At 43.3% G+C, this 24450-nt stretch overlaps 5 non-coding genes across 5 annotated transcripts; all 5 read left to right on the plus strand.

The window, feature by feature from the left end:
- The first annotated feature begins 2670 nt into the window (after positions 1-2670).
- On the plus strand, positions 2671-2743 carry trnav-aac (transfer RNA valine (anticodon AAC)). The gene has a single exon. It is a non-coding gene; the product is annotated as a tRNA-Val (tRNA).
- A 5426-nt stretch (positions 2744-8169) lies between these two features.
- Positions 8170-8242, plus strand: trnav-cac (transfer RNA valine (anticodon CAC)). Its single transcript has one exon. It is a non-coding gene; the product is annotated as a tRNA-Val (tRNA).
- Positions 8243-10917: 2675 nt separating this feature from the next.
- trnav-cac (transfer RNA valine (anticodon CAC)) lies at positions 10918-10990 on the plus strand. Its single transcript has one exon. It is a non-coding gene; the product is annotated as a tRNA-Val (tRNA).
- Positions 10991-13666: 2676 nt separating this feature from the next.
- trnav-cac (transfer RNA valine (anticodon CAC)) lies at positions 13667-13739 on the plus strand. Its single transcript has one exon. It is a non-coding gene; the product is annotated as a tRNA-Val (tRNA).
- An 8156-nt stretch (positions 13740-21895) lies between these two features.
- On the plus strand, positions 21896-21968 carry trnav-cac (transfer RNA valine (anticodon CAC)). The gene has a single exon. It is a non-coding gene; the product is annotated as a tRNA-Val (tRNA).
- Positions 21969-24450: the final 2482 nt, after the last annotated feature.

The following is a 24450-nucleotide window of genomic DNA, read 5'->3' on the forward strand; positions in this document are numbered from 1 at the left end:
GCAAACGTGTTCAATTAATTATAAGATAAAATTAAATCATTCAGATTAGTGGTTCAATGTTAACAGAGTGCAGTGTCTCACGATGCTATTCCATTTGCTGATTTCTCTCTACAGTTCTGTTCACACTCAAATTCTACACAGTGTCTCTCACTCCCTCCCGTTTCCAATCCTGACGCTGGAGAAACCATATCTCAAAGCTGCACATTCCGTGCATTCAGGTCAGCTGTGAGAGATTATTAAAGGATCCTGCCACGCCACCACGCTTCACAACAGAAAATTAAAGCCACAAACAAACCCATCGACTAATCGCTCTTCCTCAGCTCCAGAGTGAGTGAGGGCGTGACAAGCCCTAACTTCCGCTCCCACACTCTCCAATCAGCCGCTGCCGGCGGAAAGCGGAGAATGCAGCATCAAACAGCGGTTTACCGCCCTTCACTGGGCTGCAAAATGCCACCGTTCCAGACAACGCTCCCCGTGCTCCGAACAGCAGCCTCATAAGATGCTTCATCTCAGCTTCCTGAGTTCGAGCCCCAGCTTGCACGAACACTTCTTCACTAGGAACAGCATTAATTATCTGATTGCCACGTTTTGCATCATGAAAGTAATCCTAACCGATAATTATATAATCATAGAGGTTTTCAGCATGGAAAGAGTCATTTACGCCCATCGTATCTGCACCGGCCAACAAATGCCCAGTTTTAGGTGTGTACCCCTGCACCTTATTGCATTTCATGTGCACATCTGCGAACTGGTTAAATGTGGTGAGGGTTTCTGCCTGCACCACACTTTCAGGCAGTGAGTTTGAGACCCCCACAAACATCTGCATGCAGAATGTTCACTTCAAATCCCCTTTAAACCTTACACTAATTACTTTTAAATTATGCAGCCTGGTTGTTGACCACTCCACTATGTGAAATAGACCCTTTTAATCAACAATATCTAGGCCCCTCCTATTTTTATACACCTCAATGCGGTCGCCCATCAGCTTCCTCTGTTCCAAGGAAAACAAACCCATCCTATCCAATCTGTCCTCATAGCAAAGTTGCTCCACTCCCGGCAACATCTACGTAAATCTCCTCTGTACCCTCTCCAGCGTATGCACATTCTTCCTTCAATGCGGTGACCAGAACTGCACGCAGAACTCCAGCTGTGGCCTAACCAGAATTTAATACAGTTCTAGCATAACCCACTTGCTGTTCTGTTCCTTGCTTCTGCCAATAAATGCAACCATTCCATATGAATTCTTAATCAACTTTTCCAACTGGTCAGCTACCTTCAGGGATCTGTGGACAAGCAATCCCAGTTACCTTTTTTCCTCTACACTTCTCAATGTCATACCAGTTGATGTGTATTTCCTTTCCTTGTTAGCCCTCCACAAATGCGCGATCTCTCACATCTCTGGATTAAATTCAGTTTGCCACTGCTCTACCCCCTTATCAGTTGATTGATATCTTCCTGGAGTCTCCAGCTTTCTTCTTCATTATCAACCACACTGCCTATTTTAATAACACCTGAAAACTTCGTAATCATAACACCTATATTCAAGTTTAGATCATTGATAAATACCATAAAAAGCAATGGATCTGGCACTGAAAACTGTGGAACCACACTGGAAACATCCTTCCAGTCACAAAAACACCCATCAAACATTACCCTTTGCTTCCTGCCTCTGAGCCAAATTTGGATCCAATTTGCCACTTCGCCTTGAATCACATGGGCTTTTACTTAGAAAATGCATAATCATTAAATGTTATCCTGCCTTCATGGGAAAACATCATTAATTGACTGATGATCTTCATTTGCACAACTAAAGAAATATTATCTGAAGGAGAATCCTGAATTGAATAACTTATCTGTGCTCTGCACTTTACCTCTGAATCCATAAACCATTTTGGACACTGTGCTTTAGAAGTCTGCTTCAAAATGTTCATTGCTGGTAACATGTACATGAGACGTTGGAAACAGTGAGATAGACTGCAGTGCAAGGGACTGGTTATTGTGAAACAGCAAAGAAAATATACATTCTGGAAGAATACCATCGAAAAGAAGTGTGGCCCAAACAGCCAAAAAGAAGATGAAGTGCTGAGCCCTTTTCAGCAAAAAATTATTTTTCAAACATTTCTCTGACCGAATCTTCACAAAAGAAAAATGATGCTTTTAAAGTCATTAAACCCGAATTTTCATGCACCGGAATCTTCTGAATCAGATGCCTCTCGTTGTGCCGACTGAATCCATGTCCCTTTCAATATTCTGCTGACATGCACACTATTAAATGTGTCACTAACTTATAGAATCAAAGAATAAGGGAATGGATGCAGCCCGTCGAGCCCATGCCAACTCTCAACAAGTCTCACTCCCCTGTCATTTACCCACAGCTGTGCAATTTTTTTCATTCGGATACTTATCCAACTCCGTTTTGAAAGATAAGATTGAGTCTGACTCCACCGCCCTTTAGAGAAGTGTATTCCAGATTCTAACCACTTGCTGAGGAATGGCCACTCCTGTTCCTATGTATAAAGGCAGAGAAACACGGGATCAATTCCTGCCACACTCACAACCTTGCTAAATATAGCACCGTCATTCTATTCTCGTGACACAAGCTCCAGAAGTGTCGTCCAGCTGTTGAGGTTAAAGCTCTGGTTATGTTCCCAACAATCTTAATGCCACAGTGTTTCCGTAGTGTAGTGGTTATCACTTTCGCCTAACACGCGAAAAGTCCCCGGTTCGAAACCGGGCGGAAACATTATGCAAACGTGTTCAATGAATGAGAAGATAAAATTAAATCATTCATATTAGCTGTTCAATGTTAACAGAGTGCAGTGTCTCACGATGCTGTTCCATTTGCTGATTTCTCTCTACAGTTCTGTTCACACTCAAATTCTACACAGTGTCTCTCACTCCCTCCCGTTTCCAGCCCTGACGCTGGAGAAACCATATCTCAAAGCTGCACATTCCGTGCATTCAGGTCAGCTGTGAGAGTTTATTAAAGGATCCTGCCACAACACCACGCTTCACAACAGAAAATTAAAGCCACAAACAAACCCATCGACGAATCGCTCTTCCTCAGCTCCAGAGTGAGTGAGGGCGGGACAAGCCCTAACTTCCGCTCCCACACTCTCCAATCAGCCGCTGCAGGCGAAAAGCGGAGAATGCAGCATCAAACAGCGGTTTACCGCCCTTCACTGGGCTGCAAAATGCCACCGTTCCAGACAACGCTCCCCGTACACCAAACAGCAGCCTCAAAAGATGCTTCATTTCAGCTTCCTGAGTTCGAGCCCCAGCTTGCACGAACACTTCTTCACTGGAAACACCATTAATTATCTGATTGCCACGTTTTGCGTCATGAAAGTAATCCTAACCGATAATTATATAATCATCGAGGTTTACAGCATGGAAGCAGTCATTTAAGCCCATCGTATCTGCACCGGCCAACAAATGCTCAGTTTTAGGTGTGTACCTCTGTACCTTATTGCATTTCATGTGCACATCTAAGAACTTGTTAAATGTGGTGAGGGTTTCTGCCTGCACCACACTTTCAGGCAGTGAGTTTGAGACCCCCACAAACATCTACATGCAGAATGTTCACTTCAAATCCCCTTTAACCCTAACACTAATTACTTTTAAATTATGCAGCCTGGTTGTTGACCACTCCACTATGTGAAATAGACACTTTTAATCAACAATATCTAGGCCCCTCCTATTTTTATACACCTCAATGCTGTCGCCCATCAGCCTCCTCTGTTCCAAGGAAAACAAACCCATCCTATCCAATCTGTCCTCATAGCAAAGTTGCTCTACTCCCGGCAACATCTACGTAAATCTCCTCTGTACCCTCTCCAGCGTATTCACGTCCTTCCTTCAATGCGGTGACGAGAACTGCACGCAGTACTCCAGCTGTGGCCTAACCAGAATTTTATACAGTTCTAGCAAAACCCACTTGCTGTTCTGTTCCTTGCTTCTGCCAATAAATGCAACCATTCCATATGACTTCTAAACCAACTTTTCCACCTGATCAGCTACCTTCAGGGATCTGTGGACAAGCAATCCCAGTTACCTTTGTTCCTCTACACTTCTCAATATCATACCACTTGATGTGTATTCCCTTTCCTTGTTAGCCCTCCACAAATGCGCGATTTCTCACATCTCTGGATTAAATTCCATTTGCCACTGCTCTACTTCCTTATCAGTTGATTGATTTCTTCCTGGAGTCTCCAGCTTTCTTCTTCATTATCAATCACACTGCCTATTTTAATAACACGTGAAAACTTCGTAATCATAACACCTATATTCAAGTTTAGTTCATTGATAAATACCATAAAAAGCAATGGATCTGGCACTGAAAACTGTGGAACCCCACTGGAAACATCCTTCCAGTCACAAAAACACCCATCAAACATTACCCTTTGCTTCCTGCCTCTGAGCCAAATTTGGATCCAATTTGCCACTTCGCCCTCAATCACATGGGCTTTTACTTAGAAAATGCATAATCATTAAATGTTATCCTGCCTTCATGGGAAAACATCATCAATTGACTGATGATCTTCATTTGCACAACTAAAGAAATGTTAACTGAAGGAGAGTCCTTAATTGAATAACTTAGCTGTGCTCTGCACTTTACCTCTGAATCCATAAACCATTTTGGACACTGTGCTTTAGAAGTCTGCTTCAAAATGTTCATTGCTGGAAACATGTCCATGAGACGTTGGAAACAGTGAGATAGACTGTAGTGCAAGGGACTGGTTATTGTGAAACAGCAAAGAAAATATACATTCTGGAAGAATACCATCGAAAAGCAGTGTGGCCCGAACAGCCAAAAAGAAGATGAAGTGCTGAGCCCTTTTCAGCAAAAAATTATTTTCCCAAACATTTCTCCGACCGAATCTTCACAAAACAAAAATTATGCTTTTAAAGTTATTAAACCCGAATTTTCGTGCACCCGAATCTTCTGAATCAGATGCCTCTCGTTGTGCCGACTGAATCCATGTTCCTTTCAATATTCTGCTGACATACACACTATTAAATGTGCCACTAACTTATAGAATCAAAGAATAAGGGAATGGTTGCAGCCCGTCGAGCCCATGCCAACTCTCAACAAGTCTCACTCCCCTGTCATTTACCCACAGCTGTGCAATTTTTTTCATTCGGATACTTATCCAGCTCCGTTTTGAAAGATAAGATTGAGTCTGACTCCACCGCCCTTTAGAGCAGTGTATTCCAGATTCTAACCACTTGCTGAGGAATGGCCACTCCTGTTCCTATGTATAAAGGCAGAGAAACACGGGATCAATTCCTGCCTCACTCACAACCTTGCTAAATATAGCACCGTCATTCTATTCTCGTGACACAAGCTCCAGAAGCGTAGTGCAGCTGTTGAGGTTAAAGCTCTGGTTATGTTCCCAACAATGTTACTGGCACAGCGTTTCCGTAGTGTAGTGGTTATCACGTTCGCGTCACACGCGAAAGATCCCCGATTCGAAACTGGGCGGAAACATTATGCAAACGTGTTCAATTAATGATTAGATAAAATTAAATCATTCATATTAGTGGTTCAATATTAACAGAGTGCAGTGTCTCACGATGCTGGTCCATTTTCTGTTTTCTCTCTGCAGTTCTGTTCACACTCAAATTCTACACAGTGTCTCTCACTCCCTCCCGTTTCCAGCCCTGACGCTGGAGAAACAATATCTCAAAGCTGCACATTCCGTGCATTCAGGTCAGCTGTGAGAGATTATTAAAGGATCCTGCCACGCCACCACGCTTCACAACAGAAAATTAAAGCCACAAACAAACCCATCGAATAATCGCTCTTCCCCAGCTCCAGAGTGAGTGAGGGCGGGACAAGCCCAAACTTCCGCTCCCACACTCTCCAATCAGCCGCTGCCGGCGGAAAGCGGAGAATGCAGCATCAAACAGCGGTTTCACCGCCCTTCACTGGGCTGCAAAATGCCACCGTTCGAGACAACGCTCACCGTACACCGAACAGCAGCCTCATAAGATGCTTCATCTCAGCTTCCTGACTTCGAGCCCCAGCTTGCACGAACACTTCTTCACTGGAAACACCATTAATTATCTGATTGCCACGTTTTGCATCATGAAAGTAATCCTTACCGATAATTATATAATCATAGAGGTTTACAGCATGGAAGGAGTCATTTAAGCCCATCGTATCTGCACCGGCCAACAAATGTCCAGTTTTAGGTGTGTCCCCCTGCACCTTATTGCATTTCATGTGCACATCTCAGAACTTGTTAAATGTGGTGAGGGTTTCTGCCTGCACCACACTTTCAGGCCGTGAGTTTGAGACCCCCACAAACATCTGCATGCAGAATGTTCACTTCAAATCCCCTTTAACCCTTACACTAATTTCTTTTAAATTATGCAGCCTGGTTGTTGACCACTCCACTATGTGAAATAGACCCTTTTAATCAACAATATCTAGGCCCCTCCTTTTTATTTACACCTTAATGCTGTCGCCCATCAGCCTCCTCTGTTCCAAGGAAAACAAACCCATCCTATCCAATCTGTCCTCAGAGCAAAGTTGCTCCACTCCCGGCAACATCTACGTAAATCTCCTCTGTACCCTCTCCAGCGTATTCACGTCCTTCCTTCAATGCGGTGACTAGAACTGCACGCAGTACTCCAGCTGTGGCCTAACCAGAATTGTATACAGTTCTAGCAAAACCCACTTGCTGTTCTGTTCCTTGCTTCTGCCAATAAATGCAACCATTCCATATGACTTCTTAACCAACTTTTCCAACTGACCAGCTACCTTCAGGGATCTGTGGACAAGCAATCCCAGTTACCTTTGTTCCTCTACACTTCTCAATTTCATACCAGTTGATGTGTATAACCCTTTCCTTGTTAGCCCTCCACAAATGCGCGATCTCTCACATCTCTGGATTAAATTCCATTTGCCACTGCTCTACCCCCTGATCAGTTGATTGATATCTTCCTGGAGTCTCCAGCTTTCTTCTTCATTATCAATCACACTGCCTATTTTAATAACACCTGAAAACTTCGTAATCATAACACCTATATTCAAGTTTAGTTCATTGATAAATAGCATAAAAAGCAATGGATCTGGCACTGAAAACTGTGGAACCCCACTGGAAACATCCTTCCAGTCACAAAAGCACCCATCAAACATTACCCTTTGCTTCCTGCCTCTGAGCCAAATTTGGATCCAATTTGCCACTTCGCCCTGAATCACATGGGCTTTTACTTAGAAAATGCATAATCATTAAATGTTATCCTGCCTTCATGGGAAAACATCATTTATTGACTGATGATCTTCATTTGCACAACTAAAGAAATGTTAACTGAAGGAGAGTCCTTAATTGAATAACTTAGCTGTGCTCTGCACTTTACCTCTGAATCCATAAACCATTTTGGACACTGTGCTTTAGAAGTCTGCTTCAAAATGTTCATTGCTGGTAACATGTACATGAGACGTTGGAAACAGTGAGATAGACTGTAGTGCAAGGGACTGCTTATTGTGAAACAGCAAAGAAAATATGCATTTTGGAAAAATAACATCGAAAAGAAGTGTGGCCCTAACAGCCAAAAAGAAGATGACGTGCTGAGCCCTTCTCAGGAAAAACTTCTTTTCCCAAACATTTCTCTGACCGAATCTTCACAAAACAAAAATTATGCTTTTAAAGTCATTAAACCCGAATTTTCGTGCACCCGAATCTTCTGAATCAGATGCCTCTCGTTGTGCCGACTGAATCCATGTCCCTTTCAATATTCTGCTGACATGCACACTATTAAATGTGCCACTAACTTATAGAATCAAAGAATAAGGGAATGGTTGCAGCCCGTCGAGCCCATGCCATCTCTCAACAAGTCTCACTTCCCTGTCATTTACCCACAGCTGTGCAACTTTTTTTCATTCGGATACTGATCCAACTCCGTTTTGAAAGATAAGATTGAGTCTGACATTCCCGCCCTTTAGAGCAGTGTATTCCAGATTCTAACCACTTGCTGAGGAATGGCCACTCCTGTTCCTATGTATAAAGGCAGAAAAACACGGGATCAATTCCTGCCTCACTCACAACCTTGCTAAATTTCGCACCGTCATTCTATTCTCGTGACACAAGCTCCAGAAGCGTAGTCCAGCTGTTGAGGTTAAAGCTCTGGTTATATTCCCAACAATGTTACTGGCACAGCGTTTCCGTAGTGTAGTGGTTATCACGTTCGCCTCACTCGCGAAAGATCCCCGGTTCGAAACTGGGCGGAAACATTATGCAAACGTGTTCAATTAATGATTAGATAAAATTAAATCATTCATATTAGTGGTTCAATATTAACAGAGTGCAGTGTCTCACGATGCTGGTCCATTTTCTGATTTCTCTCTGCAGTTCTGTTCACACTCAAATTCTACACAGTGTCTCTCACTCCCTCCCGTTTCCAGCCCTGACGCTGGAGAAACAATATCTCAAAGCTGCACATTCCGTGCATTCAGGTCAGCTGTGAGAGATTATTAAAGGATCCTGCCACGCCACCACGCTTCACAACAGAAAATTAAAGCCACAAACGAACCCATCGAATAATCGCTCTTCCCCAGCTCCAGAGTGAGTGAGGGCGGGACAAGCCCAAACTTCCGCTCCCACACTCTCCAATCAGCCGCTGTCGGCGGAAAGCGGAGAATGCAGCATCAAACAGCGGTTTACCGCACTTCACTGGGCTGCAAAATGCCACCGTTCGAGACAACGCTCCCTGTACACCAAACAGCAGCCTCATAAGATGCTTCATCTCAGCTTCCTGAGTTCGAGCCCCAGCTTGCACGAACACTTCTTCACTGGAAACACCATTAATTATCTGATTGCCACGTTTTGCATCATGAAAGTAATCCTTACCGATAATTATATAATCATAGAGGTTTACAGCATGGAAGGAGTCATTTAAGCCCATCGTATCTGCACCGGCCAACAAATGTCCAGTTTTAGATGTGTCCCCCTGCACCTTATTGCATTTCATGTGCACATCTCAGAACTTGTTAAATGTGGTGAGGGTTTCTGCCTGCACCACACTTTCAGGCAGTGAGTTTGAGACCCCCACAAACATCTGCATGCAGAATGTTCACTTCAAATCCCCTTTAACCCTTACACTAATTACTTTTAAATTATGCAGCCTGGTTGTTGACCACTCCACTATGTGAAATAGACCCTGTTAATCAACAATATCTAGGCCCCTCCTTTTTATATACACCTTAATGCTGTCGCCCATCAGCCTCCTCTGTTCCAAGGAAAACAAACCCATCCTATCCAATCTGTCCTCATAGCAAAGTTGCTCTACTCCCGCCAACATCTACGTAAATCTCCTCTGTACCCTCTCCAGCGTATTCACGTCCTGCCTTCAATGCGGTGACTAGAACTGCACGCAGTACTCCAGCTGTGGCCTAACCAGAATTTTATACAGTTCTAGCAAAACCCACTTGCTGTTCTGTTCCTTGCTTCTGCCAATAAATGCAACCATTCCATATGACTTCTTAACCAACTTTTCCAACTGACCAGCTACCTTCAGGGATCTATGGACAAGCAATCCCAGTTACCTTTGTTCCTCTACACTTCTCAATGTCATACCAGTTGATGTGTATTCCCTTTCCTTGTTAGCCCTCCACAAATGCGCGATTTCTCACATCTCTGGATTAAATTCCATTTGCCACTGCTCTACTTCCTTATCAGTTAATTGATTTCTTCCTGGAGTCTCCAGCTTTCTTCTTCATTATCAATCACACTGCCTATTTTAATAACACGTGAAAACTTCGTGATCATAACACCTATATTCAAGTTTAGTTCATTGATAAATACCATAAAAAGCAATGGATCTGGCACTGAAAACTGTGGAACCCCACTGGAAACATCCTTCCAGTCACAAAAACACCCATCAAACATTACCCTTTGCTTCCTGCCTCTGAGCCAAATTTGGATCCAATTTGCCACTTCGCCCTCAATCACATGGGCTTTTACTTAGAAAATGCATAATCATTAAATGTTATCCTGCCTTCATGGGAAAACATCATTAATTGACTGATGATCTTCATTTGCACAACTAAAGAAAAGTTAACTGAAGGAGAGTCCTTAATTGAATAACTTAGCTGTGCTCTGCACTTTACCTCTGAATCCATAAACCATTTTGGACACTGTGCTTTAGAAGTCTGCTTCAAAATGTTCATTGCTGGAACCATGTACATGAGACGTTGGAAACAGTGAGATAGACTGTAGTGCAAGGGACTGGTTATTGTGAAACAGCAAAGAAAATATACATTCTGGAAGAATACCATCGAAAAGCAGTGTGGCCCGAACAGCCAAAAAGAAGATGAAGTGCTGAGCCCTTTTCAGCAAAAAATTATTTTCCCAAACATTTCTCCGACCGAATCTTCACAAAACAAAAATTATGCTTTTAAAGTCATTAAACCCGAATTTTCGTGCACCCGAATCTTCTGAATTAGATGCCTCTCGTTGTGCCGACTGAATCCATGTTCCTTTCAATATTCTGCTGACATGCACACTATTAAATGTGCCACTAACTTATAGAATCAAAGAATAAGGGAATGGTTGCAGCCCGTCGAGCCCATGCCAACTCTCAACAAGTCTCACTCCCCTGTCATTTACCCACAGCTGTGCAATTTTTTTCATTCGGATACTTATCCAGCTCCGTTTTGAAAGATAAGATTGAGTCTGACTCCACCGCCCTTTAGAGCAGTGTATTCCAGATTCTAACCACTTGCTGAGGAATGGCCACTCCTGTTCCTATGTATAAAGGCAGAGAAACACGGGATCAATTCCTGCCTCACTCACAACCTTGCTAAATATAGCACCGTCATTCTGTTCTCGTGACACAAGCTCCAGAAGCGTAGTGCAGCTGTTGAGGTTAAAGCTCTGGTTATGTTCCCAACAATGTTACTGGCACAGCGTTTCCGTAGTGTAGTGGTTATCACGTTCGCCTCACACGCGAAAGATCCCCAGTTCGAAACCGGGCGGAAACATTATGCAAACGTGTTCAATTAATGATTAGATAAAATTAAATCATTCATATTATTGGTGCAATATTAACAGAGTGCAGTGTATCACGATGCTGGTCCATTTTCTGATTTCTCTCTACAGTTCTGTTCACACTCAAATTCTACACAGTGTCTCTCACTCCCTCCCGTTTCCAGCCCTGACGCTGGAGAAACAATATCTCAAAGCTGCACATTCCGTGCATTCAGGTCAGCTGTGAGAGATTATTAAAGGATCCTGCCACGCCACCACGCTTCACAACAGAAAATTAAAGCCACAAACAAACCCATCGAATAATCGCTCTTCCCCAGCTCCAGAGTGAGTGAGGGCGGGACAAGCCCAAACTTCCGCTCCCACACTCTCCAATCAGCCGCTGCCGGCGGAAAGCGGAGAATGCAGCATCAAACAGCGGTTTACCGCCCTTCACTGGGCTGCAAAATGCCACCGTTCGAGACAACGCTCACCGTACACCGAACAGCAGCCTCATAAGATGCTTCATCTCAGCTTCCTGACTTCGAGCCCCAGCTTGCACGAACACTTCTTCACTGGAAACACCATTAATTATCTGATTGCCACGTTTTGCATCATGAAAGTAATCCTTACCGATAATTATATAATCATAGAGGTTTACAGCATGGAAGGAGACATTTAAGTCCATCGTATCTGCACCGGCCAACAAATGTCCCGTTTTAGGTGTGTCCCCCTGCACCTTATTGCATTTCATGTGCACATCTCAGAACTTGTTAAATGTGGTGAGGGTTTCTGCCTGCACCACACTTTCAGGCAGTGAGTTTGAGACCCCCACAAACATCTGCATGCAGAATGTTCACTTCAAATCCCCTTTAACCCTTACACTAATTTCTTTTAAATTATGCAGCCTGGTTGTTGACCACTCCACTATGTGAAATAGACCCTTTTAATCAACAATATCTAGGCCCCTCCTTTTTATTTACACCTTAATGCTGTCGCCCATCAGCCTCCTCTGTTCCAAGGAAAACAAACCCATCCTATCCAATCTGTCCTCAGAGCAAAGTTGCTCCACTCCCGGCAACATCTACGTAAATCTCCTCTGTACCCTCTCCAGCGTATTCACGTCCTTCCTTCAATGCGGTGACTAGAACTGCACGCAGTACTCCAGCTGTGGCCTAACCAGAATTGTATACAGTTCTAGCAAAACCCACTTGCTGTTCTGTTCCTTGCTTCTGCCAATAAATGCAACCATTCCATATGACTTCTTAACCAACTTTTCCAACTGACCAGCTACCTTCAGGGATCTGTGGACAAGCAATCCCAGTTACCTTTGTTCCTCTACACTTCTCAATTTCATACCAGTTGATGTGTATTCCCTTTCCTTGTTAGCCCTCCACAAATGCGCGATGTCTCACATCTCTGGATTAAATTCCATTTGCCACTGCTCTACCCCCTGATCAGTTGATTGATATCTTCCTGGAGTCTCCAGCTTTCTTCTTCATTATCAATCACACTGCCTATTTTAATAACACCTGAAAACTTCGTAATCATAACACCTATATTCAAGTTTAGTTCATTGATAAATAGCATAAAAAGCAATGGATCTGGCACTGAAAACTGTGGAACCCCACTGGAAACATCCTTCCAGTCACAAAAACACCCATCAAACATTACCCTTTGCTTCCTGCCTCTGAGCCAAATTTGGATCCAATTTGCCACTTCGCCCTGAATCACATGGGCTTTTACTTAGAAAATGCATAATCATTAAATGTTATCCTGCCTTCATGGGAAAACATCATTTATTGACTGATGATCTTCATTTGCACAACTAAAGAAATGTTAACTGAAGGAGAGTCCTTAATTGAATAACTTAGCTGTGCTCTGCACTTTACCTCTGAATCCATAAACCATTTTGGACACTGTGCTTTAGAAGTCTGCTTCAAAATGTTCATTGCTGGTAACATGTACATGAGACGTTGGAAACAGTGAGATAGACTGTAGTGCAAGGGACTGCTTATTGTGAAACAGCAAAGAAAATATGCATTCTGGAAAAATAACATCGAAAAGAAGTGTGGCCCTAACAGCCAAAAAGAAGATGAAGTGCTGAGCCCTTCTCAGGAAAAACTTCTTTTCCCAAACAGTTCTCTGACCGAATCTTCACAAAACAAAAATTATGCTTTTAAAGTCATTAAACCCGAATTTTCGTGCACCCGAATCTTCTGAATCAGATGCCTCTCGTTGTGCCGACTGAATCCATGTCCCTTTCAATATTCTGCTGACATGCACACTATTAAATGTGCCACTAACTTATAGAATCAAAGAATAAGGGAATGGTTGCAGCCCGTCGAGCCCATGCCATCTCTCAACAAGTCTCACTCCCCTGTCATTTACCCACAGCTGTGCAACTTTTTTTCATTCGGATACTGATCCAACTCCGTTTTGAAAGATAAGATTGAGTCTGACATTCCCGCCCTTTAGAGCAGTGTATTCCAGATTCTAACCACTTGCTGAGGAATGGCCACTCCTGTTCCTATGTATAAAGGCAGAAAAACACAGGATCAATTCCTGCCTCACTCACAACCTTGCTAAATATAACACCGTCATTCTATTCTCGTGACACAAGCTCCAGAAGCGTAGTCCAGCTGTTGAGGTTAAAGCTCTGGTTATATTCCCAACAATGTTACTGGCACAGCGTTTCCGTAGTGCAGTGGTTATCACGTTCGCCTCACTCGCGAAAGATCCCCGGTTCGAAACTGGGCGGAAACATTATGCAAACGTGTTCAATTAATGATTAGATAAAATTAAATCATTCATATTAGTGGTTCAATATTAACAGAGTGCAGTGTCTCACGATGATGGTCCATTTTCTGATTTCTCTCTGCAGTTCTGTTCACACTCAAATTCTACACAGTGTCTCTCACTCCCTCCCGTTTCCAGCCCTGACGCTGGAGAAACAATATCTCAAAGCTGCACAATCCGTGCATTCAGGTCAGCTGTGAGAGATTATTAAAGGATCCTGCCACGCCAGCACGCTTCACAACAGAAAATTAAAGCCACAAACAAACCCATCGAATAATCGCTCTTCCCCAGCTCCAGAGTGAGTGAGGGCGGGACAAGCCCAAACTTCCGCTCCCACACTCTCCAATCAGCCGCTGCCGGCGGAAAGCGGAGAATGCAGCATCAAACAGCGGTTTACCGCCCTTCACTGGGCTGCAAAATGCCACCATTCGAGACAACGCTCCCTGTACACCGAACAGCAGCCTCATAAGATGCTTCATCTCAGCTTCCTGAGTTCGCGCCCCAGCTTGCACGAACACTTCTGCACTGGAAACACCATTAATTATCTGATTGCCACGTTTTGCATCATGAAAGTAATCGTAACCGATAATTATATTATCATAGAGGTTTACAGCATGGAAGGAGTCATTTAAGCCCATCGTATCTGCACCGGCCTACAATTGCCCAGTTTTAGGTGTGCACCCCTGCAACTTATTGCATTTCATGTGCACATCTAAGAACTTGTTAAATGTGGTGAGTGTTTCTGCCTGCACCACACTTTCAGGCAGTGAGTTTGAGACCCCCACAAACATCTGCATGCAGAATGTTCACTTCAAATCCCATTTAACCCTTACACTAATTACTTTAAAATTATGCAGCCTGGTTGTTGACCACTCCACTCTGTGAAATAGAACCTTTCAATCGACAATATCTAGGCCCCTCCTATTTTTATAAACCTCAATGCTGTCGCCCATCAGCCTCCTCTGTTCCAAGGAAAACAAACCCATCCTATCCAATCTGTCCTCATAGCAAAGTTGCTCCACTCCCGGCAACATCTACGTAAATCTCCTCTGTACCCTCTCCAGCGTATTCACGTCCTTCCTTCAATGCGGTGACTAGAACTGCACGCAGTACTCCAGCTGTGGCCTAACCAGAATTTTATACAGTTCTAGCATAACCCACTTGCTGTTCTGTTCCTTGCTTCTGCCAATAAATGCAACCATTCCATATGACTTCTTAACCAACTTTTCCAACTGGCCAGCTACCTTCAGGGATCTGTGGATAAGCAATCCCAGTTACCTTTGTTCCTCTACACTTCTCAATGTCATACCAGTTGTTGTGTATTCCCTTTCCTTGTTAGCCCTCCACAAATGCGCGATCTCTCACATCTCTGGATTAAATTCCATTTGCCACTGCTCTACCCCCTTATCAGTTGATTGATATCTTCCTGGAGTCTCCAGCTTTCTTCTTCATTATCAACCACACTGCCTATTTTAATAACACCTGAAAACTTCGTAATCATAACACCTATATTCAAGTTTAGATCTTTGATAAATACCATAAAAAGCAATGGATCTGGCACTGAAAACTGCGGAACCCCACTGGAAACATCCTTCCAGTCACAAAAACACCCATCAAACATTACCCTTTGCTTCCTGCCTCTGAGCCAAATTTGGATCCAATTTGCCACTTCGCCCTGAATCACATGGGCTTTTACTTAGAAAATGCATAATCATTAAATGTTATCCTGCCTTCATGGGAAAACATCATTAATTGACTGATGATCTTCATTTGCACAACTAAAGAAAAGTTAACTGAAGGAGAATCCTTAATTGAATAACTTATCTGTGCTCTGCACTTTACCTCTGAATCCATAAACCATTTTGGACACTGTGCTTTAGAAGTCTGCTTCAAAATGTTCATTGCTGGTAACATGTACATGAGACGTTGGAAACAGTGAGATAGACTGCAGTGCAAGGGACTGGTTATTGTGAAACAGCAAAGAAAATATGCATTCTGGAAGAATACCATCGAAAAGAAGTGTGGCCCTAACAGCCAAAAAGAAGATGAAGTGCTGAGCCCTTTTCAGCAAAAAATTCTTTTTCAAACATTTCTCTGACCGAATCTTCACAAAAGAAAAATTATGCTTTTAAAGTCCTTAAACCCGAATTTTCGTGCACCGGAATCTTCTGAATCAGATGCTTCTCGTTGTGCCGACTGAATCCATGTCCCTTTCAATATTCTGCTGACATGCACACTATTAAATGTGCCACTAACTTATAGAATCAAAGAATAAGGGAATGGATGCAGCCCGTCGAGCCCATGCCAACTCTCAACAAGTCTCACTCCCCTGTCACTTACCCACAGCTGTGCAATTTTTTTCATTCGGATACTTATCCAACTCCGTTTTGAAAGATAAGATTGAGTCTGACTCCACCGCCCTTTAGAGAAGTGTATTCCAGATTCTAACCACTTGCTGAGGAATGGCCACTCCTGTTCCTATGTATAAAGGCAGAGAAACACGGGATCAATTCCTGCCACACTCACAACCTTGCTAAATATAGCACCGTTATTCTATTCTCGTGACACAAGCTCCAGAAGTGTAGTCCAGCTGTTGAGTTTAAAGCTCTGGTTATGTTCCCCACGGTGTTGCTGCCACAGCGTTTCCGTAGTGTAGTGGTTATCACGTTCGCCAAACACGCGCAAGGTGCCCGGTTCGAAATCGGTTGGAAACATTATGCAAACGTGTTCAATTAATGATTAGATAAAATCAAATCATTCATATTAGTGGTTCAATATTAACAGAGTGCAGTGTCTCACGATGCTGTTCCATTTGCTGATTTCTCTCTGCAGTTCTGTCCACACTCAAATTCTACACAGTGTATCTCACTCCCTCCCGTTTCCAGCCCTGACGCTGGAGAAACCATATCTCAAAGCTGCACATTCCGTGCATTCAGGTCAGCTGTGAGAGATTATTAAAGGATCCTGCCACGCCACCACGCTTCACAACAGAAAATTAAAGCCACAAACAAACCCATCGACTAATCGCTCTTCCCCAGCTCCAGAGTGAGTGAGGGCGGGACAAGCCCTAACTTCCGCTCCCACACTCTCCAATCAGCCGCTGCCGGCGGAAAACGGAGAATGCAGCATCAAACAGCGGTTTACCACCCTTCACTGGGCTGCAAAATGCCACCATTCGAGAGAACGCTCCCCGTACACCGAACAGCAGTCTCATAAGATGCATCATCTCAGCTTCCTGAGTTCGAGCCCCAGCTTGCACGAACACTTCTTCAATGGAAACACCATTAATTATCTGATTGCCACGTTTTGCATCATGAAAGTAATCCTAAGCGATAATTATATAATCATAGAGGTTTACAGCATGGAAGGAGTCATTTAAGCCCATCGTATCTGCACCGGCCAACAAATGCCCAGTTTTAGGTGTGTACCCCTGCACCTTATTGCATTTCATGTGCACATCTAAGAACTTGTTAAATGTGGTGAGTGTTTCTGCCTGCACCACACGTTCAGGCAGTGAGTTTGAGACCCTCACAAACATCTGCATGCAGAATGTTCACTTCAAATCCCCTTTAACCTTGACACTAATTTCTTTGAAATTATGCAGCCTGGTTGTTGACCACTCCACTATGTGAAATAGACCCTTTTAATCAACAATATCTAGGCCCCTCCTATTTTTATACACCTCAATGCTGTCGCCCATCAGCCTCCTCTGTTCCAAGGAAATCAAACCCATCCTATCCAATCTGTCCTCATAGCAAAGTTGCTCCACTCCCGGCAACATCTACGTAAATCTCCTCTGTACCCTCTCCAGTGTATTCACGTTCTTCCTTCAATGCGGTGACCAGAACTGCACGCAGTACTCCAGCTGTGGCCTAACCAGAATTTTATACAGTTCTAGCATAACCCACTTGCTGTTCCGTTCCTTGCTTCTGCCAATAAATGCAACCATTCCATATGACTTCTTGACGAACTTTTCCAACTGGCCAGCTACCTTCAGGGATCTGTGGACAAGCAATCCCAGTTACCTTTGTTCCTCTACTTCTCAATGTCATACCAGTTGATGTGTATTCCCTTTCCTTGTTAGCCCTCCACAAATGCACGATCTCTCACATCTCTGGATTAAATTACATTTGCCACTGCTCTACCCCCTTATCAGTTGATTGATATCTTCCTGGAGTCTCCAGCTTTCTTCTTCATTATCAACCACACTGCCTATTTTAATAACACCTGAAAACTTCGTAATCATAACACCTATATTCAAGTTTAGATCATTGATAAATACCATAAAAAGCAATGGATCTGGCACTGAAAACTGTGGAACCCCACTGGAAACATCCTTCCAGTCACAAAAACACCCATCAAACATTACCCTTTGCTTCCTGCCTCTGAGCCAAATTTGGATCCAATTTGCCACTTCGCCCTGAATCACATGGGCGTTTACTTAGAAAATTCATAATCATTAAATGTTATCCTGCCTTCATGGGAAAACATCATTAATTGACTGATGATCTTCATTTGCACAACTAAAGAAATGTTAACTGAAGGAGAGTCCTTAATTGAATAACTTATCTGTGCTCTGCACTTTACCTCTGAATCCATAAACCATTTTGGACACTGTGCTTTAGAAGTGTGCTTCAAAATGTTCCTTTCTGGTAACATGTACATGGGACGTTGGAAACAGTGAGATAGACTGTAGTGCAAGGGACTGGTTATTGTGAAACAGCAAAGAAAATATACATTCTGGAAGAATACTATGGAAAAGAAGTGTGGCCCTAACAGCCAAAAAGAAGATGAAGTGCTGAGGTCTTTTCAGTAAAAAATTCTTTTCCCAAACATTTCTCTGACCGAATCTTCACAAAACAAAAATGAAGCTTTTAAAGTCATTAAACCCGAATTTATGTGCACCCAAATCTTCTGAATCAGATGCCTCTCGTTGTGCCGACTGAATCCATGTCCCTTCCAATATTCTGCTGACATGCACACTACTAAATGTGCCACTAACTTATACAATCAAAGAATAAGGGAATGGTTGCAGCCCGTCGAGCTCATGCCAACTCTCAACAAGTCTCACTCCCCTGTCATTTACCCACAGCTGTGCAATTTCTTTCATTCGGATACTGATCAAACTCCGTTTTGAAAGATAAGATTGAGTCTGACTCCACCGCGCTTTAGCGCAGTGTATTCCAGATTCTAACCACTTGCTGAGGAATGGCCACTCCTGTTCCTATGTATAAAGGCAGAGAAACACGCGATCAATTCCTGCCACACTCACAACCTTGCTAAATATAGCACCGTCATTCTATTCTCATGACACAAGCTCCAGAAGTGTGGTCCAGCTGTTGAGGTTAAAGCTCTGGTTATGTTCCCAACAATGTTACTGCCACAGCGTTTCCGTAGTGTAGTGGTTATCACTTTCGCCTCACACGCGAAAGGTCCCTGGGTGGAAACATTATGCAAACGTGTTCAATTAATGATAAGATAAAATTAAATCATTCTTTTGAGTGGTTCAATATTAACAGAGTGCAGTGTCTCACGATGCTGTTCCATTTACTGTTTTCTCTCTACAGTTCTGTACACACTCAAATTCTACACAGTGTCTCTCACTCCCTCCCGTTTCCAGCCCTGACGCTGGAGAAACCATATCTCAAAGCTGCACATTCCGTGCATTCAGGTCAGCTGTGAGAGATTATTAAAGGATCCTGCCACACCGCCACGCTTCACAACAGAAAATTAAAGCCACAAACAAACCCATCGACTAATCGCTCTTCCCCAGCTCCAGAGTGAGTGAGGGCGGGACAAGCCCTAACTTCCGCTCCCACACTCTCCAATCAACCGCTGCCGGCGGAAAGCGGAAAATGCAGCATCAAACAGCGGTTTACCGCCCTTCACTGGGCTGCAAAATGCCACCGTTCGAAACAACGCTCCCCGTGCACCGAACAGCAGCCTCATAAGATGCTTCATCTCAGCTTCGTGAGTTCGAACCCGAGCTTGCACGAACACTTCTTCACTGGAAACACCATTAATTATCTGATTGCCACGTTTTGCATCATGAAAGTAATCCTAACTGATAATTATATAATCATAGAGATTTACAGCATGGAAGGAGTCATTTAATCCCATCGTATCTGCACCGGCCAACAAATGCCCAGTTTTAGGTGTGTACCCCTGCACCTTATTGCATTTCATGTGCACATCTCAGTACTTGTTAAATGTGGTGAGGGTTTCTGCCTGCACCACACTTTCAGGCAGTGAGTTTGAGACCCCCACAAACATCTGCATGCAGAATGTTCACTTCAAATCCCCTTTAACCCTTACACTAATTACTTTTAAATTATGCAGCCTGGTTGTTGACCACTCCGCTATGTGAAATAGACACTTCTAATCAAAAATATCTAGGCCCCTCCTATTTTTATACACCTCAATGCTGTCGCCCATCAGCTTCCTCTGTTCTAAGGAAAACAAACCCATCCTATCCAATCTGTCCTCATAGCAAAGTTGCTCCACTTCCGGCAACATCTATGTAAATCTCCTCTGTACCCTCTCCAGCGTATTCACGTTCTTCCTTCAATGCGGTGACCAGAACTGCACGCAGTACTCCAGCTGTGGCCCAAACAGACTTTTATACAGTTCTAGCTTAAGCCACTTGCTGTTCTGTTCCTTGCTTCTGCCAATAAATGCAACCATTCCATATGACTTCTTTACCAACTTTTCCAACTTGCCAGCTACCTTCAGGGATCTGTGGACATGCAATCCCAGTTACCTTTGTTCCTCTACACTTCTCAATGTCATACCAGTTGATGTGTATTCCCTTTCCTTGTTAACCCTCCACAAATGCGCGATCTCTCACATCTCTGGATTAAATTCCATTTGCCACTGCTCTACCCCCTTATCAGTTGATTGATATCTTCCTGGAGTCTCCAGCTTTCTTCTTCATTATCAACCCACTGCCGATTTTAATAACACCTGAAAATTTCGGAATCATAACACCTATATTCAAGTTTAGATCATTGATAAATACCATAAAAAGCAATGGATCTGGCACTGAAAACTGCGGAACCCAACTGGAAACATCCTTCCAGTCACAAAAACACCCATCAAACATTAGCCTTTCCTTCCTGCCTCTGAGCCAAATTTGGATCCAATTTGCCACTTCGCCCTGAATCACATGGGCTTTTACTTAGAAAATGCATAATCATTAAATGTTATCCTGCCTTCATGGGAAAACATCATTATTTGACTGATGATCTTCATTTGCACAACTAAAGAAATGTTAACTGAAGGAGAGTCCTTAATTGAATAACTTATCTGTGCTCTGCACTTTACCTCTGAATCCATAAAACATTTTTGACACTGTGCTTTAGAAGTCTGCTTCAAAATGTTCATTGCTGGTAACATGTACATGAAACGTTGGAAACAGTGAGATAGACTGCAGTGCAAGGGACTGGTTATTGTGAAACAGCAAAGAAAATATACATTCTGGAAGAATACCATCGAAAAGAAGTGTGACCCAAGCAGCCAAAAAGAAGATGAAGTGCTGAGCCCTTTTCAGCAAAAAATTATTTTCCCTAACATTTCTCTGACCGAATCTTCACAAAACAAAAATGATGCTTTTAAAGTCATTAAACCCGAATTGCCGTGCACCCGAATCTTCTGAATCAGATGCTTCTCGTTGTGCCGACTGCATCCATGTCCCTTTCAATATTCTGCTGACATGCACACTATTAAATGTGCCACTAACTTATAGAATCAAAGAATAAGGGAATGGTTGCAGCCCGTCGAGCCCTTGCAAACTCTCAACAAGTCTCACCCCCCTGTCATTTACCCACAGCCGTGCAATTTTTTTCATTCGGATACTTATCCAACTCCGTTTTGAAAGATAAGATTGAGTCTGACTCCACCTGCCTTTAGAGCAGTGTATTCCAGATTCTAACCACTGGCTGAGGAATGGCCACTCCTGTTCCTATGTATAAAGGCAGAGAAACACGGGATCAATTCCTGCCTCACTCACAACCTTGCGAAATATAGCACCGTCATTCTATTCTCGTGACACAAGCTCCAAAAGTGTAGTCCAGCTGTTGAGGTTAAAGCTCTGGTTATGCTCCCAACAATGTTACTGCCACAGCGTTTCCGTAGTGTAGTGGTTATCACGTTCGCCTCACACGCGTAAGGTCCCCGGTTCGAAACCGGGCGGAAACATTATGCAAACGTGTTCAATTAATGATTAGATAAAATTAAATCATTCAGATTAGTGGTTCAATATTAACAGAGTGCAGTGTCTCACGATGCTGGTCCATTTGCTGATTTCTCTCTGCAGCTCTGTTCACACTCACATTCTACACAGTGTCTCTCACTCCCTCCCGTTTCCAGCCCTGACGCTGGAGAAACCATATCTCAAAGCTGCACATTCTGTGCATTCAGCTCAGCTGTGAGAGATTATTTAAGGATCCTGCCACGCCACCACGCTTCACAACAGAAAATTAAAGCCACAAACAAACCCATCGACTTATCGCTCTTCCGCAGCTCCAGAGTGAGTGAGGGCGGGACAAGCCCTAACTTCCGCTCCCACACTCTCCAATCAGCGGCTGCCGGCGTAAAGCGGAGAATGCAGCATCAAACAGCGGTTTACCGCCCTTCACTGGGCTGCAAAATGCCACCGTTCGAGACAACGCTCCCCGTACACCAAACAGCAGCCTCATAAGATGCTTCATCTCAGCTTCCTGAGTTCGAGCCCCAGCTTGCACGAACACTTCTTCACTGGAAACACCATTAATTATCTGATTGCCACGTTTTGCATCATGAAAGTAATCCTAACCGATAATTATATAATCATAGAGGTTTACAGCATGGAAGGAGTCATTTAAGCCCATCGTATCTGCACCGGCCAACAAATGCCCAGTTTTAGGTGTGTACCCCTGCACCTTATTGCATTTCATGTGCACATCTCAGTACTTGTTAAATGTGGTGAGGGTTTCTGCCTGCACCACACTTTCAGGCAGTGAGTTTGAGACCCCCACAAACATCTGCATGCAGAATGTTCACTTCAAATCCCCTTTAACCCTTACACTAATTACTTTTAAATTATGCAGCCTGGTTGTTGACCACTCCACTATGTGAAATAGACCCTTTTAATCAACAATATCTAGGCCCCTCCTTTTTATTTACACCTTAATGCTGTCGCCCATCAGCCTCCTCTGTTCCAAGGAAAACAAACCCATCCTATCCAATCTGTCCTCATAGCAAAGTTGCTCCACTCCCGGCAACATCTACGTAAATCTCCTCTGTACCCTCTCCAGCGTATTCACGTCCTTCCTTCAATGCGGTGACTAGAACTGCACGCAGTACTCCAGCTGTGGCCTAACCAGAATTTTATACAGTTCTAGCAAAACCCACTTGCTGTTCTGTTCCTTGCTTCTGCCAATAAATGCAACCATTCCATATGACTTCTTAACCAACTTTTCCAACTGACCAGCTACCTTCAGGGATCTGTGGACAAGCAATCCCAGTTACCTTTGTTCCTCTACACTTCTCAATGTCATACCAGTTGATGTGTATTCCCTTTCCTTGTTAGCCCTCCACAAATGCGCGATCTCTCACATCTCTGGATTAAATTCCATTTGCCACTGCTCTACCCCCTTATCAGTTGATTGATATCTTCCTGGAGTCAGGAGCTTTCTTCTTCATTATCAACCCACTGCCTATTTTAATAACACCTGAAAACTTCGTCATCATAACACCTATATTCAAGTTTAGATCATTGATAAATACCATAAAAAGCAATGGATCTGGCACTGAAAACTGCGGAACCCCACTGGAAACATACTTCCAGTCACAAAAACACCCATCAAACATTCCCCTTTGCTTCCTGCCTCTGAGACAAATTTGGATCCAATGTGCCACTTCGCCCTGAATCACATGGGCTTTTACTTAGAAAATGCATAATCATTAAATGTTATCCTGCCTTCATGGGAAAACATCATTAATTGACTGATGATCTTCATTTGCACAACTAAAGAAATGTTAACTGAAAGAGAGTCCTTGATTGAATAACTTATCTGTGCTCTGCACTTTACCTCTGAATCCATAAACCATTTTGGACACTGTGCTTTAGAAGTGTGCTTCAACATGTTCATTGCTGGTAACATGTACATGAGACGTTGGAAACAGTGAGATAGACTGTAGTGCAAGGGACTGGTTATTGTGAAACAGCAAAGAAAATATACATTCTGGAAGAATACCATCGAAAAGAAGTGTGACCCTAACAGCCAAAAAGAAGATGAAGTGCTGAGCCCTTTTCAGCAAAAAATTATTTTCCCAAACATTTCTCTGACCGAATCTTCACAAAACAAAAATGATGCTTTTAAAGTCATTAAACCCGAATTTTCGTGCACCCGAATCTTCTGAATCAGATGCCTCTCGTTGTGCCGACTGAATCCATGTCCCTTTCAATATTCTGCTGACATGCACACTATTAAATGTGCCACTAACTTATAGAATCAAAGAATAAGGGAATGGATGCAGCCCGTCGAGCCCATGCCAACTCTCAACAAGTCTCACTCCCCTGTCACTTACCCACAGCTGTGCAATTTTTTTCATTCGGATACTTATCCAGCTTCGTTTTGAAAGATAAGATTGAGTCTGACTCCACCGCCCTTTAGAGCAATGTATTCCAGATTCTAAC

Source organism: Pristiophorus japonicus, chromosome 3 (assembly GCF_044704955.1).
Source record: "Pristiophorus japonicus isolate sPriJap1 chromosome 3, sPriJap1.hap1, whole genome shotgun sequence".
In the NCBI taxonomy this organism is placed as follows: Eukaryota; Metazoa; Chordata; class Chondrichthyes; family Pristiophoridae; genus Pristiophorus; species Pristiophorus japonicus.